General features: G+C 39.9%; 1 protein-coding gene across 3 annotated transcripts in view; it reads right to left on the bottom strand.

Moving 5' to 3' along the window:
- The window catches only part of GRIN2A (glutamate ionotropic receptor NMDA type subunit 2A), a 294,429-nt gene that overhangs the window by 263,142 nt on the left and 14,906 nt on the right, over window positions 1-16,381 (bottom strand). For 2 of the 3 annotated variants that reach the window (XM_039492630.1, XM_039492631.1), the window contains exon 3: window positions 15,159-15,220. The exons of the other annotated variant lie outside the window; for it this stretch is intronic. The gene's annotated coding sequence lies outside the window, so the exon portion shown is untranslated. The remainder of the gene's footprint in view (window positions 1-15,158; window positions 15,221-16,381) is intronic. 3 annotated transcript variants of the gene reach the window in all.

Consider the following 16,381-nt stretch of genomic DNA (forward strand, 5'->3'; position numbering starts at 1 on the left):
CAATGACTGATTTCTTACAGGATTCTCCCTGTTGAGCTCACTTTGCCTATGTTGGGGTTTTATTTGTCTAAGAGAGTTGAACAATTTGTGAAAAGGAGTAAAAATCTGTGCAGAAATGTGTTTGTTGTATCACTTGTAATTTTGTACATATTTACTATTGTTTCCGACCACTTGGTTTGCTTTTGCTAAGGGCCTTTGGAGAAGGGTTAACTGTTTCAGAATGCAAAGCATGCTGCTCCTCCTCCCTCTGATTCAGATTCTTTAGCCTGCGGCTTCTCCTGTACCCTACTCTTCCCCCCCCCCCCTCATAAAGGTATTAGAATATAAAGCTGCAATGGCCTCTTGTAATGCCAAGTTTGGTCAGTGCATTAGTACTACTGGGTGGGAGTGTTCAGTGCACTATACTGCTTGATCAGTTAATTGTTTGCTAATGGCACAGGTGGTATAAGCAGCCTCTCTCCAAACCATAGGTTCACTATATTGTATCATGCAGGGTAGCAAAGCACAAAATATAGGTGAAATTACATTCACGCATGGCCTTTCACAAGTGATTGTCACTGAGATAAACATACCGACTGTAAAGGAGTAACCAGCACCCTCCATGTGAGCATCATTCAGGGCTGCAAGTTCTGTATGACTTCTCTCCTATACAGCATGCACTCTGCCTCATTTTTTAAAATGCAATAATAGTTTCAAAGTAGAGGCTAGTAACACTACAGCTCACAATATCATTACTGCTGTGTGGAGGGCAGCTATCTCTATACAGGTTGGTTTGTCCCACTAGCTTGTGTCAATGGTAAAAAAAATCTTTCACAAATTTCGTTTTCCATAACTGCATATGTACTGAGAAAGAGAGACGACAACAAGAAGTCAAGGTAAAGAGGAATGAACATTATAATTGAACTAATCCCAGAAGACTTCAGAGTCTTTCATAACACTGGGCCATACGGTGTAAAAGGGAAGCATTTTCTTGCCCATGGATTGTTTTGGTTGGTATTTTTGGTGTGGTAGTGGAAAAGAGAGGTTTGTCTGTACACTACCCATAACTGAAAGGATACTGACACCTACACTCAACATGTCACAGGGAAAAATAGTCTCCAGTTACTGTAAAACTTGTTTACTGCTTTGTCTTCCAAATCTGTGTGCTTGCCGGAGCCTCTCTCTTTAGCACAAAACATTAGAGAGCAGGAAACTCCTTTAGTAGCTAATAATAAATGGATTTTGATAACACTGCAATGTGACAGAACTCCCCTCTGGGGTGGGGAGTGAGTGATTTTTCCCCATATAAAGTTTATTAAACACAATGGTGGGAGCATGCTACAAGTTCTACATAAATCATGCCACCACCACCATCTCCACCCACGTAATTTGCAAAGATGCACTTTTTCCTGCCCATGCTTATTTTTCCTTTTGTTAAATGAATTTCATTATGGCCAAAAGGTGCCAGATTGATATCTTCTGGAAAGCAAAGACTCCCTGAACAGAATACACAAACTATAGCTAATGATAATGCAAACTTTCCACAATGTTCCAAAAGTGAGTTTCAGTTCTGTTCTGGAGTGACCACATCAAGGGGTCAGAAGGTAATTCTATCTACATAGCAAAGAAGCAAAAGGTGGAAAGGTTAATACTAGCAAGAAATGACATTGGAGATGATGGCTTGTGATGTACACATAGGATTACAAGGTTCCTGACAAAGATGGGACTGGGGTGAAAAAATCAGGCCCATATCTGGATGCTTATGCTCCCCTGAATTTTGAGGATGTTGTGATCTCATCTGCAGTTCAGAGACCCTTTATCAAGGCAATCAATTTTTTTGGCCCAACAACCTTGAATGATACAAGGGATATATCAGTTTGTCATGGCGAAGATGAAATTTAGTTCATGTATTGGAGCACTTGTCTAGATACAATGTTTTACTATGTTACACTGCAGAGCAACACCTGTGGCTGCTTCTCAGAAGGCTGCTTTACATTTGCCTTTCGTGTGAATTTTCCCAAAAAGTTGTTTATAAGCAGAAGTTGATAACTTAGTTTTAAAAATAACCTTGGAAATCAGTCTCTTGTTTTTATGCTTCTTTGAGAAAATGACATTATCTCTGTATCAGACCTATCTGAGAGTTAGTGGGTGCAGATCCCAAAAGCAAAAAATTTAGGCTAGGACTTTCAGAAGAGTTTAAGGAAATTAGGTTCCAAAATCCTATTGAATTTCAATGGGAGTTAGACACTTGATTAAAATTGATCCAGAGATGAAAGTGGTCCATTACACCTACCCACACTAATGTATTGAACCCACTTTTTATGAGCAACCTTTTACATGATCCACTATATAACACAGCAAAAAAGTCAATGGGTCTATAAATATCTGATGTCTTTGTAAAGATTAAATATGGAGATAAACAACAGTAAACAGATTTGAGATGGATCCAAACTAGAACCTAACACCTTCGAGTTTAAGAGTGTGTTACTGATCAGTCTCAATTATCAGAATCCAGCTTCACATTTTCTTCTGGGTCAGATCCAGAAGCAGAAATGACCTGTATTCTGGTTGTAGTTTTGTGTATCCAAATGTGACAAAAACAGCTGTTATCACAAGACTCCAACCCATTTGGGGCCCAATTTTTGAAAGAACAGGTCTCAAGATTTTGGCACCTTCAGTTCCAAATCTTAGCCCTTATTTCTCTGGACAGTCTTCTGAGCCAGATGCAAAACTGGGTGTGAATGCAATGTTGAGTATGAGTTTTTAAACATACTCCAAGTCAGATTCAGAGAAAGTTTTTTTAGCTAGAGAATTGCTGGATGTTTCCTGAAGGCTAAGCATTAACTAAGAAGATCTGAAAATATCCCTGGCTCTTGTCAGAAGAGCTTATTACAAAATTAAACACCACAGTTCTGGAGGACCACAGTCAACTTATGACAGAAGACTCTGAAAACACTGAATGTACAAGAATTTTTTTAAAAAAAAATAAAAATATCTAGTATTCCAAGACCAAAACTACAGCTGAGATATATGGTAACGTATTTATTGTGCCCTAGACACGCTGCTGAGCTGAACTTAAGATGCCTGGGTGGATCAGTAACTAAGGATAACCTACTGAGAATCATGGATGCAACCTTGTAATATCACACTATGTTACATAAATACCTCATTACAGCAATACTACCCCTCAAGCCCATTTATCAGAACTAGCTAATTATGACTCAGATACAAGAAAAATTACTTAAGGGGAAAACAGGGTCTCTTTAAAGAAAGAACCAGGTCACTTAGCATCTTGAATTCTTCATCACCCACTGTTCTGAAGGTGTATAACTAGAAGGTCACAGGCTTCCTCATGGATTTCAGTCTTTTTTTTTTTACCTTCTTTCTGATTTTTTTTTGGTTCATTCTTTCCTGACCTTATCCTTCCCTCCTCCTCACAATGTTCCTTTCACACTTCACCATGCTTTCTATTTCTCTTTTCATTGCCTCTTTCCCCCCCCCCCCAGAGAAGGATTCCTGTTCCAACTGCCCAAATCTGTCAAAGAACATGCCAGAACCTTCTGATTCTAGCATTCCATCCTTTGCCAAAGTGAAGGGGAGCCAACCAACACACTCAGCTCTGTGCTAATAGTACTATGACAAGGAAAGATATCACCCATATTCAAATTTTGAGACCTACAGTGTGTAGTTGAGTGCCCAAATTCAAGTACCCCATAGAAGTTGATGCTTAGGTCCCTAGAGAGGGTATTTAAGGGCTGCTCTGGGTGTCAATATGATCACTTAGATGCCCAAAAGGAATATTTAGGTGTCTAACTTTCAACCATCAAGTTTGAAAATTGGGCTCTGACTTGGCCAGCATGCTCAACCTTCGGCTAAAAATTAAAACTGCCTGTCCACCTCAATTTCTTTGGGAACGTCTCTGAATGAGAAAAGGAATATATGATTTGCTTGCACTTGCTGCTGTGTTAAATATTTCTCGCGCTCCATCTGGTCACACTTCAGACTGCACTTTGGATAGCACAGGATGAATTCTGTACAAGTTCTCCCAAAGACACAGAGTATGGGGCATAGCTGCCTTTCAGAGGCATGTACAAGTGAACTGAGGTGGGGGGCTACTTCTTGTTTTCAGCCTCAGGCTGGACATGGCTAGTCAGTTGATGCAGCCAGGATTTTTATGCGCCAGTCAGATTAGATCAGCTGCTTGTCCTTGAGGAGAGGGATGTACAAGACAATTTAATTTTAAAACAAATTATCAGGCTCTGCCTGGGTCTAATGCAGAGTTTGTTTTGGAACAGAATGGGACAGTTACAGCATGAACGGGGGCAGTATTGTGGGGAAAACAAAGCTGAAAGGGTTGATGAGTGCCACAAAGTAAGAAATGCAGCTTGTTAGATGAACTGGAGAAAGAAAAAACCTTTAGATTTGCATGTTTATCAGAGGATACTAGAGTTTTGTAGCATCCCAGGACAGACAGACAATTACCATCTGGGACTAACATTTTACTTATGGGAAAAATCAGAGACCGATTGTAGACATGGTGCAGGGGGGAAAAACATGAAGCAGAAATACCACTGACATTTCGGTTTCATTGGTGACGGAATGAAGCTAATACAACAAACAATCTTTCACCCTTTCTCACTAGCATCTCACCAGATAGCCTGCACTTGAACACAAAGATGGGGTTCAGGGCTGGGGGCAGAGCTGTCAAGAAGCGTCTTTTTGTAGCACATTTCCATCAGAGCAAGGTAGAAAATCTTTCAGAAGTTAATGACCCCACATCTTCTATCCTACTCCACATCTTCTATCCTTCCCCCCAGCTTTGATGTGAGGTGGGAGAAGTGCAAGTGCAGAAGAGACAGCCAGTGGACGTATGTGGTGTTAATTCAACACAGGTTATGACTTTATCCTTAAAAGAATGCTCCACAGTCAGTTTGTACCTGGAGAAGACACTTCAGAACTTCTCTAACATCTTCAGATCCTGCATTCTGCCTTATACACTAATATACTGAGCATGTATGTAGGACATGTAGTATAATACTATATCTGGATTGATTCCATTGTTCAAAATTAGCCACTTTTCCTATTACCCCAATTCCATCCATCCTCCTTATTCTCCTCCCAGTGCAAAGATAATAGCGCCACTTCCCAAACAGGCCCACACCCTAAAGGAGCTGCTCTATACTGGAATATCTCCCTAGCTTCTAAATGTTAGATTCACAGCATTTGGTCATGTAATTCACAAAAAATATTTTACAGTAAAAATGTAACCTAAGATCAGGGGCGGGGGTGATTCAGAAGTTTTTTTTCCCATGGTCCTCTACATTTACATGGAAGGGAAGGTGCATATAGTGTCATATCTTCATTAATAAGAACATTAAGACAAAATAATTGGCTTCTGTTGGTCCCTGAAAAAGAAAACAGCTGGCAGAGCCAAATAGATTATGCTAATACCAATATTAATGAAGTTCTGGAAGAGCCTGAATCGCTCCAGGGAAGGACTAGCGAAACGAGGCATGGTCACTTTGAAATAGCATTTCATCCGATTCACTGTTCAGCCATTTCTAAAGCACAAAGTTATTTATAGGTAATGCTAGCCATGTGTTGCAGACTGTACATAGCATTCATTAGCACATCATTGCAGCTTTACTCTCAAGCACAATACATTAGCAGTAAAGATTTAGGTCATTCTTTTTAAAAGTCTATTTTTGGAAGACATGCCATTTCTGTAAGAACAGCATTTTAGTCCTTTTATCGCTGCTGAGTAGAACTGCAAACAAATAATGCACCATAATGATTTTTTTTATATTCCTCCCTGCCAACATCCTGCTGTAATTACTCACATGTTCTGAATATGGAGCAGTGCTTTTCAGGTACTAGCAACATATGCCTACACAGCTTGAATCTGTACAGGATTTCTTAGGGATTCTGAGATGGATTCCCTCATCTTTATTTGTTACTGAGCATTGTTTACCAGTAAAGAAATAGAAACAAATTCTCCATGTTTGCCTCAAAGATAAAAACCTTTATCTGTTTTTGCCCAGCAAGACCTGGAGTAAGGTGTGGTGATGCAATGCACAGGTTTGCAATAGAGCCTTTCTGGTGTGAATGAGAGTAAGAGTGGGGAGAATACACAGTTAATGTTTTGGGAGACTCCATGCTTACAGACTTGCCAGAGTCAAGTGAGGTCACTCTGCTGGATGGGCTGAAATCATCCAGAAATAAGGTAGGTACTAGGTGGGCTCATTAACCCATTGAAGTTACTTGGGCGATTTCCATGATGGACAAGCAGTCTGGCAGGACCCGCCTGGAGTCACGCTAAGAATGGAAACTCTGGTAACTCGGTGGGAAGGGGGAAGTTTATAAATAGGACGGGGGAGAGGGGGCTGAAGACTGAAGAACTCTGCAGTGGATCCGTGCAAGGAGCAGAAGGGCCAGCTGTAAGGACTGCATTCCAGGGCAATGGCTAGTTTTACTGGATTAGACAGCAGACTCCCTCACCCCACTGGAAAAGGCGACTACTCAGAATTTGGCTTCCTTGTAATTGCTTGTAGAAGTTACTACCTGTGAAACGGATGGTATATGTGACTTGTCCAGCACCACATAGAAACTCAGTAGCAGAGGTAGGGATGAAGTCCAAGTCTCCGGGGGGGAAGGGAGGGGCATTCAACTGCCCTAACCACAAGACAAATCCTTTTCTTCCTGCAATCCCCTACCTCAGTCACTACAAACCTAGACTCAACAAACAAGGCAGGGTTCCTACAGATAAGAGACTTCCTAGATAATGCCAATTCATCCCTAGTACGCGATGTTGTTGTAGCCATGAAATTCCCAGGATATGAGAGACAAAAGTGGGTGAGGTGATATCTTTTATTGGATCAACTTCTGTTGATGAGCGACACAAGCATTCAAGCTACACAGAGCTTTTCCTCAGGTAGACCTGAGGGCAAATATAGACCTGAGAAGGCCCTCTCTGTACCTCAGAAGCTTGTCTCTCTCACTACAGAAGTTGGTCCAATAAAAGATATTACTTCACCCACTCTGTCAATTCATCCCTTGAGCAGATCTGCCTTGTGCACTGAATAGGAAGGAGTCCTATGTAAAAAAACAAACATGGGATCATGAAATTAAAGGCTATAACATAATGTATATGCGCAAGGGGGCATATTAGGTTTCACAGGAAACATTCATTCTGGCATTTCCTAACTTGAGTGCTTGACTTTGCAACCTTTCAATCCTTAACTTTCTGTTTCCTAATTTTTTATGGTCTAGTTTATTGATAAGAGACAACCATAACAAAAATTGAATGAAGCTTTTTGTCAATTTCCTTCATTTTTAACAGAAAGTCTTTTATATATGTGCTATTTAAATAAAGTGCACTTGCATATTAGTTGTCTTCTATGTAACTATTATTGCCATTTGTATCTTTGTGAAGCTTCATATTTCACCACACAGTGCCATGTTGACCAATATAAGGAAAGTAATTAACTATATTCAAAACAAAACATTTTAATGCAATGTCAGTTCTACTGCAAATGATGCTTTTAAAAAAAAAATGAGACTGAAAATTGAGTTGAGCCCCCACATTTGTAAGCAGCAAATGAACAATGTACATGGAAACACGCTGGATTTTTGTATCCTGTTTGCATTTAACCCTTTGAGGGCAGTAACAAATGTTTACCCTTTGAAAGAAACAGAGTAACTTGCCCAGTTACAAACCCAAAGGAGCATAGCAGGCACTTATCCAAACCTAGCCTGCTTTCATCACAGCTCTTCTGAGGACCGTTTATGGCTGTCCAAGGTAAATTAGTTACCACACACAGTCATTGACAGGACAACTAAGACAATAATGACTCTCCCCAAGTATGCTAACTAACTGGAGGGAGGGAGGGTTGAGTGGCTGATTATCTCTGATGTCACATTACTACTGCTCAGGCAGCCACGGCGGGAGGAAAATAAATCAGGCTTTTCTAGTGTTCCTTTTGTCCAACATTTCCTATAAAAGGAACATATGAACACAAGATACACATCAGAGCTGATACCACACACATGTTCGTTTGGTTCGGATTCCCCATGGATTTCTTTTTTTAAATACAAAAACGGGCTCTGAAAAAAATAAAAAGTAAAGACCCTATAGAACAGAAGTCTGATGGTCTCACCAAAGGTAGAGCATAATATAGCAAAACCCTGAAAAGACTTACGCTCCAGTCTGTGGCTACGTCTACACTACCCGCCGTATTGGCGGGTAGCGATCGATTTTTCAGGGATCGATATATCGCGTCTCATCTAGACGCGATATATCAATCCCCGAACGCGCTTCTATCGATTCCGGAACTCCACCGCCCCGAACGGCGGTGGCAGCGTCGATATGGAGAGCCCTGGACATCAATCCCGCGCCGTGAGGATGGGTAAGTTATCGATATAAGATACTTCGACTTCAGCTACGTTATTCACGTAGCTGAAGTTGCGTATCTTATATCGATTTTTCCCCTTAGTGTAGACCAGCCCTTTGCCACAGCAGAGAGGAAAGTTGAGGTGCTGGTAAGGGGAAAGAATATCAGTATAGTGCTTTCCCCATTACAGTGACTCTGGGGAACTCTTATTGATTATATTTGTTGTAGCAAGTACCCTCGTCTGCTCAATGTCCTCTCACCCCATACCTGAGACCACCCAACCCTAGGGAAAAGCTATAAAAACAGCAACTTTGGGTCTACTGCTAAAGTTAAAAGGGGAGTTTTTCAAAGGTACAAAGGACTCAAGTGCCCAACAAAATGTAAGTTGGTGGGAGTTAGGCACCTGCCTCTCATATGAGCCTTCACAAACCTCCCCCAACGTTCAAATCAGCCAGAGATTAATACTATGATTAGTACTAACCACGATTACTTTTGCAGGTCTGCCTTAGGCTCAGCTCTGATTCGTTGTTCCCTCCAGGACAAATGATAGTGCTAATCAGCGACCAAAGAGCCTCTTTATAGTAAAGTATTTATTTAGCACATCCATCTAAGAGAAACACAATCCTAAACACAATAAAAATAGACTTCATGCAAATCTAGTTATTTCCTAAGGTGTATCAATCCCTGGATCCGGGAGGGCCCAATTCCTTTAGATTCTCTCTGCATAGTGTCCGAGTCAGCCTGGCCTCCTAGATAGCTTCTGGCACTTGAAAACCCATCACTCCCTTTCCTACCCTCTGAATTTTGTAATTCAAGTGTTCTTTTGATCTCCAAGCACCCAGTCTGGCAAAGTAATTAATTATGTCACTTTGGCCCGGAGCATGGAAGTGAACCATTGTGCTGTAATTGCTGCTCTCCCTCTCCGCACCCCCCCACAGCTGTTTGTTGGGATGTTTTTATCTACCAAATCATCATGTTACCTTCCTGTACAATGCTCATTAAATTCAAGAATTGCAAGCATGTAACAAACATTCTACTACCCCCAATATAAGTTAGATCCATAGAGTCACAGAAGTTTTAATAATCAGTTATACAGTAACTTACCTAATTTACAAGGTCTCTATGTTCATACCATTATTACATATTGGTATTCATATATTAATATACATTAGATCCACCTATGCTGCAGTATGCACTTGAAACCACCACACCAGAAGTGGGAACAGTTTAATCGGCTCAGAAGGAAAGCTTCTATGCCAGGCTATTTTAAGTTTGTTTTGTAAGCAAGAATTGCAAAATTCTGCTTTCTCACAGTCACCCAACAAGAGTTACCATTTTTGACAATGGAAGTGTGTTTTTTCAGTGTTGCCAAGGGAAAGAGCAGGCACGTATTAATGTTTGCAAAGTGTTTGGAAATTCTGAGATGGCATTTCTTTGGAAGGGCAGTGGAATAATTACGAGTCAGGCGGCAACTGGGTAGCAGCCAGGAACTGGAAAGGAGTCACCATTTGGAAGGGTGCGAGTATGTTACTGAGATGCAGCTGGCTTCCGTCTGCCTGACTGCTACAAAGAAAAAAAAATCCTGTAATGGGTACTTATATAACTGGATGTTATGGGTCTTGTCTTTCAAAACCCCAAAGAAAGCAGCACCCAATCTGCCCAACTACAGGAGAAGTGATGGATATCTAGGTGGGTTGACCCTAACCTAGAAGGTGTGTGTGTGTGTGTGTGTGTGTGTGTGCGCGCACGCGTGTATACACACACACTGCCATCACCATTATATCAAGGTGCTTTACAATAACTAAAAATGCAGACATTAAATATCCGTCTCCAAGCCTATTCTCTCTCTGCTTTTTCCTCCTAGACTGGAAACAAGACGATCCATTATACCAGTTGTGATGTTCTAGATAATGTAAAGTCCTGCCCACCTGCAATCTAGACAGACCACAAAAATCATGTCATGCAGGCTATCAAATAGCCATTGGATATGAATTATTTGAACCAGCAACTATAGGGGCGGGAGAACATATATTCCTGGCCAAACCCCAGTGGCTCATATATCTTAGGAGTTTGATAGTACTGCCCATCACCACAGTATCCGAGAACCTTCCACATGAAGTCAATAGCAATAAGCAAAATCCCTAATAGACTTTATGCAGCCTCTGGCTCTTTCTTCATTTTAAAAGTAAAATCTCTGCTTGAGGCAGGGGTTTTGGTTTTGAGATTGTTTTGTTTAAGGATATATTGTCATAAGCTCAACTTGCCAAAAAGAGGTTTAAAATCTTAACACATAGATGCCGTGTCCCGCTAACATCAAAGCTACATGTACAGATCAAGGGGAGACAACTCAAAATTTCTCTCAATTTCCTGAATATTGCAATTGCTATTTTCAACTGTACAGTGCAAACATTGTTTTAACAGGTTCCTTTTTTTTCCTAATATAATTAAATGACATATTGCAAAGAGCTTTTTAAGCCGTGGATGTAAGCCTTCGGAGTCGCTCTCCTGAGGATTCAGCTGTCTGCCTGAGGTATGAGGAGAGAATTAAAACTCCAAAAAAGGTAAAAGTACCCAAAACACAAGCTCTTATAAATGCTCTCATTTTAAAATGTAAAATGAACACTTCTCTAGGAGGCAGTAATCTCATATATTTTATGGGTTTACCAGTAGAATGGGTTTTCTGCAGCTCTTGAGATGCAGTCTGCTGTACTCCCATAAGAACCCCAGGGTATGTTACTATTCCCAAAGCTGATCAGACCACATATTTGGATTATCTTCAGCACACTTGCCCTCAAGATTTGCCAAAGCCTAAGTTACATTTCACTCCATTCGCCAAATTTGGTCATTAGTGATCTGCTAATAGCAGATCGACAGAGACATAACTACCGTAGCCAATATGATGGCTAGATTTGGGGAGACTTCCAGACCAATAAAATAAGAATACTTGGATTTTATGGGGGGTTCTTTCAAAGCTCTTTACATAAATGCAAAATTATACTCCAACACACACATGTGCAGCAGGCATCATTATCCATGTTTTACAAATATGTGAACTGAAGCACAGAAAAGCTGAGGGACTTGCTTGCGGTCAGATGGCCAGTCAGTGGCAGAGTCCGGAACTGGAGATCCAGGATTCCAGTCCTAACAAACTCAGGGTAAGAAATGAGAATTATTTTGCACCTCCAGAGTACCATTTAAAGTATAAAACCAGACATTTTAGAAGACAAAATTTCCAAACTGGGAAATTAACTTGTTTTTTTTCAAACTACAGATATTATCAGTAGGGAGATGATAAAACAACAGTTATTACACTGCTGCAAGTGAGCAATTTTTTTTTAATTTGTTTTTATTCATAAGTACTCATCTCGAACCAGAGATATTAAATCCACTAGGGAAAAACTATGCTTCATCGCTCTCCACTTGCTTTCTCACAAACCCCTCATAATCTTCGACCCACAGTTAGTAAACAGTGTGCATGTTTAAAAACTAAAATAAGCAACTACAACAGGCAGCATACAGATTGTAATCCTATTTCCCCAGTTAAGGATAGAACTGCTAAAATCTGGGCTAATCCTTTCAATCCTTGGTCAAAACCAGACCCTTGTGCAATTTAAATAACATGCCAAAGTTACATTTGCTTATGGTGAGGATTTGATTAAGCCAAAAGTTAAGGTCTTGGGTAAGGACAGAAGTAAAAAGTACTGCTTTTAAAATGAAAGTAGTCCATTTCTGCTGACAAATATTTTAAACACACATGAGTAATTCTATAGCTGAAGAAACTGAGGTTATATTAGGAGGCCACCTCAGACTGAACATGAGTTCATGACAAAGCTGAGAAAAGAATCCTGGACATTCTGACATGTTCTTTAGTCACAAGATCCTTCTTTTGAAAGGGTAAATTATTTATCTTCTATTAATAAGACCACAGACTGACATTAAGTATATTGCTTTTTTTAAAAAAGCAATATACTTGAAGATGTACATATAATATTCACCTCATTGTTATGTTTGTTCTTTGTATTCAAGCATTTATTTATATTTCTATTAAAAGAAATCAAATATGCAAAAACTGAAGATTCACGCATTTTAAAAGGCTAAATGTGGAAACTGTAAAATTCCTTTTTCCCTTTTGAAAGGGGAACTAGGAAAATGTCACCGAATCTTCTAAAAGCAGTTTTGTGTTTGAACTTCCTTCATATATTTCATTAAGCCTACACACATCAACCTGGAATAAATCTAAATGATAACAAGTGTCCTGAATTTGCTGACACAAGCCTTCCTTGGACAACTGGCATACAGCCTGCAGTTCATGTCTGCTTTTCTTGATGAAATATCATATGTGGTCACCTCAAGACCCAGAACAACAGGGTTTCCCTTGAGCTTATAAATGCCACATCTGCATGCTTCCATAGTACATGATGCTGTATGCTATTACCTCAGGAGATAGAACAGAAGTGGGAGAAAATGTTTCAAAACCCAAGTCTGTAAGCTTCATAGTACCAGAACGGCAGAGCCAGATCTATCTTCAATCTCTACACCAGGATACCCAGAGGCTTCAAACATTACTGCATAAGCATGTTTCTGCAGTTTGTTATGCCGAATCTTGAAGTCCTTACTCAGGCAAGTCTCTCATTGAAATCATTTTGGGATTTGGCTTTGTCAGTGAAAAAGGATTGGTCAAACTTGTCTGCTGGATATAGAAAATCACCAATTTACTGTACTTATTCCACATACAGAAAAATCAGTGATAGAAATCTAAGTAGTCACTGATTATTTCCAAGCATTTTTGCATCCTTCTGGAAAAGATTTTGCAGGTACAGAGGAACACTTTAGGTTCCACTAAAATGCAGCTACCTCTGGGATGGAACAGAAGAGCTATTTAACAGCAGCATTTTATGACAGGTTATGAAGACCAATATCCAACTGAAACTTCAAGAGACCGTAGACCACAAAATCTAATTACAAAATGAAATTGAAGTTTGGCCAGGACATTACGGTTATCACAAGCAATTTATAAAAACTGCCAGATCATTAATGACATAAAACCGGGGATCTGTGCAGTCATTTGAAAAACAGTAGCCCCAGTAGCATAGTAGCTTCTAATATACTGGAGCATTTCTTTAATGACTGCTCTTCGAGGTAGTGAGGTCTTATTCTAATAGCTAGCACTCACACAACATGTTCTAATCCCAGGCTCCTACAGCTGCCATGTTCTCTAATGCAGTCTCTAGAGCACTGCTAAAGTTCTGTTTACAGGAAGCACGAACTCAGTGCATTATCAGACAGATTGGCACTGCCTCTTTATACTTACGTATTCAGGAACATTTTTAGTCTTTAAAAGATTATACTGCAAATCAGTTAACATTTGCTTGCTCAAAGCCTAATCATGGCTCCCTTCATTCACACTGAAACCCACAGGACTAACTCTTGTGACCGAGGTGAGAGGGATTTTATCCTTTACTTGGTACTTAATGAGCTAATATCTCATCACTATTTGGGGTCCTCTTCCTCTCCTTCTTTGATGGCAACTGTGAATATTAAGCATAGGGGAGCACAGTTCATATATTGATAACTGTAGCTGCCTTTGCTGTAAAAGGCAAGAGGATTGTTAGTTTCCCTTCTGGGATGTCACAAAGTGTTTCACACCCACACTTTCTTACTGTGCAAGGTAATGAGGGAAACAAAGATTCTCTCTCCACACTCCCACTTCCCCCACACAAGTCTGCAATCTTTTGAGGCGCAGCATTCACTGAAGCCAATTGAAAGCAATAGGACTTTTGCTTGAATACAGATTGCAATATGGGGCCATGATATTTTATTATTGGCAGATGTATCTCCCAATAAGACCTGATGCTATGATCACAGACGCTGGTGTAAATCATGATTAACTCCACCCACGTCAGAGTCACAATGGTGTAAAGAAGAGGAGAATCAGGCCTAGATGTGATGAATATGCCTTTGTGTACAAACAAATAGTATCAGCATAAGCAAGCACACAGTAAAAGAAATTTATAAAGATTTCCCTTGCCTCCAAAAGATGCCTATGCCTCAACTGGCAGCTGTTTCCAGTATAAATAATCCCTGTGTCACTTCCCCAAAATTCTAAATTTTGAAACAATTCAGAGATCTTTTTAAGGTGTTTGGTTTTTTGAGTAGTGGAGAGTATGAAAACCTAATTTCACATCTTGAGAAAGACCACCATCCTCCCCTACTTTTCCACTTCTAAACTATTGTGCAGTACTCCTCAAACCTCATTTTTTAATTTTATTTTTACTTGCCCTAATTCATTAGCGCTATTCAGTATCATTTTGCTTACTCTCAGATCACTAGAAATGTTGCAGTAATTCCCATGCTTTCAAAATGGTATTAGATAATTACAGAGAAGCAGGGTAATCAGATTTTTAGCATATTAGGTTACCCAGTCTTAAGATACAGGCATGCAAAGGAGGAGTTTGTGTGCTATTTTTAGGCTCTGCAAATTGTTACCACAGAAGAAGAGAGCATATATACTACCAGATGAGCATAGCTAGCAGACATTGCAAACTCACTTGCTGACTTTACTCAATGTGAGAAATTAAATTCACACAAATCTGTACTTGTCACCTGAAACAAATGTACTGAACCTACAACAAGAAATAAAAAGTCTTCCCACACTCCCTGCTTTGAAGACCTGCATATATCATCGTGTTGTGTGGTAGAAAACATAAGGTCATACTACCAAAATTAACATGTATTTAGTTCATGATTCATACTTAGTCCGTAAACTCTGGTAAGATTATGACTACTTACCTTACAAGGATTTTATTTCATAAATGCTGGTAAGCGTCTGGCTTGGGATAACATCTGCATCACTGAAATGGCAAGATACTCAGCCTGGATTCTCATGCATGACATAAGAGATTGTAGAGGAAATCATGACAACCTGTCTGATATCCAGAATAGCAACTTTTCTTCTTTAAATTAGCATTCTTCTCTGCCATCAAATCCTCTGAAGCCCTAACAGCAGGTTGAAAGTAAACCAACATAACAAGCAAAATTCCTATCCTATGAACTGAGAATTTAGTTGTAAGGGAAAAAAGGGCATCATAAAAATACATTCAAATAACAGCTCCTAGATGCTACATTAATAGCCCACCCCCCCTTAAATAGGCTAATAGTAGAAACATTTTGAAATGAACATACACAGCACTCTGTAATAGAGGAGGACAGGTATGGTTGCAAGAAAGCTTATTATGTCCTGTAAATTGGAGAAATGGTTAGAAAACCTTTAGGTCTTCTATAAAAAGAAGAGTAAGAATATATTAGTGCCGGAGAAGTAAGCCACAAGTTAGTCAATGCTTCTTCCGAAAGATAATGAAGGTAAGCCTCAAAAGATTCAGAAGAGCCCTGAGACAGTGCAACAGCTGGGACTATGACAAAGAATACCAGGGAGAAATGAAATAGGAGCTTACAAAGGTTCCCAAAAGCTTAAGAGCCAGGAATATGGATAGAAGGTACTCTAAGGGTCAGCGCTGAAGGCTTTATTCTGAGATAGATTTGTGTGTTTTGGTTTTCTTAGGTTTATTTCTACAATAAAACTTCCATATGATTTCTTGTTATAAGTTATTCCCATTTAGGGTTTACCACCATCTAAATTCTCTATTGAGTTTATCCTAAGCCTCTATTTGTTTTAATTCCCCACCCTCTATCCCCAAATATAAATATCTTTTGACTCAAACATGTGCAACTCCATCTGGTTTGCCCTCCCAGAGAAGCCTTCTCATTTGCTCCAACTAATCCAGTCTTCTCATTTTGGTGAAGCTGCTGCCTTTGTCCTATGCTCAGGCAGCCAAGAGACTCCCGGCACTTCCCCGTCGTCCCCAATTCCTCTAAGGCCATGCATTAGAAATTGCTTACCGCCCTTCCAGGATGCTGAAAGAAATGCTAATGGAATCAGTAGGCAGAAGGAAAGCTGGCTTGGCCAGGGGACAGACTTCAAAGGCTTGGGAGAACAGGACTAAACCATTTTAGTG

This window comes from Mauremys reevesii, linkage group 10, assembly GCF_016161935.1.
Source record: "Mauremys reevesii isolate NIE-2019 linkage group 10, ASM1616193v1, whole genome shotgun sequence".
Classification (NCBI taxonomy): domain Eukaryota; kingdom Metazoa; phylum Chordata; order Testudines; family Geoemydidae; genus Mauremys; species Mauremys reevesii.